General features: G+C 30.5%; 1 long non-coding RNA gene across 1 annotated transcript; it reads right to left on the bottom strand.

The window, feature by feature from the left end:
• Nucleotides 1-835: 835 nt before the first annotated feature.
• On the bottom strand, nucleotides 836-2,133 carry LOC134237825 (uncharacterized). Its single transcript, XR_009985880.1, has 3 exons — nucleotides 1,807-2,133; nucleotides 1,216-1,354; nucleotides 836-1,048 (listed from the first exon to the last, which is right to left on the bottom strand). It is a non-coding gene; the product is annotated as an uncharacterized LOC134237825 (long non-coding RNA).
• Between the last annotated feature and the right edge of the window lie 411 nt (nucleotides 2,134-2,544).

The following is a 2,544-nucleotide window of genomic DNA, read 5'->3' as shown; positions in this document are numbered from 1 at the left end:
AAAAAAATAAAAATGCATGAATGAAATGTAGAATTTTTCACATCCAGTCTGTAAGTTAACTTCATGAAATATATGGAGATAAAACATATTGAATAAAATATTTTGAGATAACGAATAGTATTCACGCTCAAAGGTCCATAAAACAATACCAAATAGGAGAAGAGTAAAAATAGACCAAAACAACAGAGGTTGGATCAGGTACCATGGCGGAGTGAGCATTCCCTGCCGACCGGTCACACCCGCCGTGTGCTCCTTGTCGTGATCGGGAAATAACGGAAAAATCCATCGTCAATTCAGTGTGTATGAAAACCGTCAGTCAGCATTTGACTCAAATAATGTCATTCGATACATTATATAATGTACTTGGTTGTTTTAAGATTCAGTAGTGATTCTTCCCTTAGTCAATCATGCAACATTATTTAAGAATTATAATAAAATTAAAATGTATTTAATTATAGTATTCTTCTCATTGTTTAAATATTACCAAAGCAAATTTACGTTCTCTTATTCCTTTTACATTTTTCTTCTATGTGTTCACAAAACTGTATTTATATACAGAGTTTGTTTGGATGAAAATTCATCTGTATGTTACTTTTTTAATTTCGCATTTGTTTATCGTGACACCTTTTACATCTGTATCACATTTCATTCCCATTTTCCAATTTGTAGACAAGGTTTCTTCGAAAAAAATAAATACTAGTAAAATCAGAACGAAAACATCACATCCCCATCATTTTGCTGGAAATCCATCTTTTTAATCTTTTAATTAGAAAAAGAACATTCTATTTAACTGAGTCAAATACTTTCTTCAAGTTTAAGAAGAGTAATGTACTAACTAAACAAGGTCAAAGTAATTAATAAATGTTTTATGTAGACGTAACTCGAACAGTGGTTATTTCCTTTATCATCAAAACTTCAGCAACAAAACAAAAAACCATTGCAAGGACGCAGAATGCATAAGCAAAATGCAACCTGGCACCTGGAACATAAAACTGGATTTGATCCAAGTGTGCAGCATATGCGGATACTCCAGCAAGAAGGAGCAGGACTGAAATAAAAGTCATATTATATTTCAAAGTGGAAACAGGTTCCCAAGTTAGTTATTCGATAAAATATTCTGATTCAAAACGAATGAGTAAATCGAAAATAAAAATAAATTTAAATATTATATATAAAACAGAAAGCCAAATCTAAAGAAGATAAATCTTTGTATACCTGTAAAGCCATTGAGATATATGCTAGCTTTCAAATAACCATTTTTTCCTGTGGTAGATTTTGAGTCCGAGAGTGATGATGGCAGTTATTAATAAAACCAATGCCAAAGTTGCCCCCGCTTGTAAACCTCGGAGCAAGCCTTTAAAATAATAGTGCATAAAGTTTTTTTTTTTTGGATGTGTTTGATTTTTTTCTATAGAAGAAACTGTTACATTAAAAGTGCATACATGTCATTAAAGATGGTAATATCAAAAGCGCTATACAGTGTACAGCGTTTTTGAAATAACCATCTATAATTATTGTATTAACAATCGTACTTAGTACTTATATTCATAATCGATGTGTTTTTCATTTTCATTTGTTTTAAAATGTGTTAGGAATGATCGTATTGAATATAGCGAGATGCGCTTTTTAAAATAAATCGTTTCCGACATGTAGTTAGACGCGTGTTCAACGGTATACCAACCTGAATGCAAAACGCAGCGTCGAAGTTTAACAATAGACTACAATGGTCTTAATTACTTATTATTATATACTAATCAATTTTGGATAACAAATTGTTTTCGATTGGTGAGTATTTTATATATTTACCTTTCTGAAGTTCTGTCAGTGGCCGATAATCAGGTAAATATATACATAAGATTTGAGTTTTCCCATTGAAAGTTTCACAGGAAATCCATATCCCTATGTTGACGTTTTCTTCTCGACCAAAGAAATCTTTAATTCTTCCATAAGCCCAGTAAGGCGACGCAAATCCGATGGCATAAAATACCAGTGCAATCAACAGGAGACAAAGGCTTGTCACTGTCAATTTTGTTTTGTCCTGTCGATTCCTGTAACAAAATTTCTCTGTTATATGTCATTCCAATGTTTAAAAACATAATTACAAAAGTTCGGCATATCTATTGTGGCTCGTATTGTTTGAATTGATTTTTTAGCTCGATTACTGTTTTTTATCTTTATGTTTCACATTTCATACTTCTGATAAAAAAATAACGCACTCCTTAAATATACGCTTTTTAATTGCGTTTCAGGAATGTAATTAAAATCTTTTAAAGCACTAAAATTACATATTCCTCCAAATTTTTATTATTTTTATCTGAGAATACATTTTTTTCCTTTGTTAAACCAATTTTTTTTAAATCAATATTATATAAAGTAAAAGTGAATTACTCTGAAACTAGAAGATTCTGAGTGGTTAGGAGGAATTCAGAAAAAATAGAAATCTTCTTAACACTCATACAATTTAATAAACATAAAAAAATGTTTCAAAAAAATTATTTTCATTTTTTCCCAAGTTAAAAAAAATTAGAGTAACGCAGCCTATCA

The sequence above is a fragment of the Saccostrea cucullata genome, unplaced genomic scaffold (assembly GCF_032062105.1).
Source record: "Saccostrea cucullata isolate Sc308-1 unplaced genomic scaffold, CSIRO_AGI_Scuc_v1 ctg454, whole genome shotgun sequence".
Classification (NCBI taxonomy): domain Eukaryota; kingdom Metazoa; phylum Mollusca; class Bivalvia; order Ostreida; family Ostreidae; genus Saccostrea; species Saccostrea cuccullata.
The sequence above is the reverse complement of the archived record's forward strand: the minus strand, read 5'-3'. Positions and strand labels throughout refer to the sequence as shown.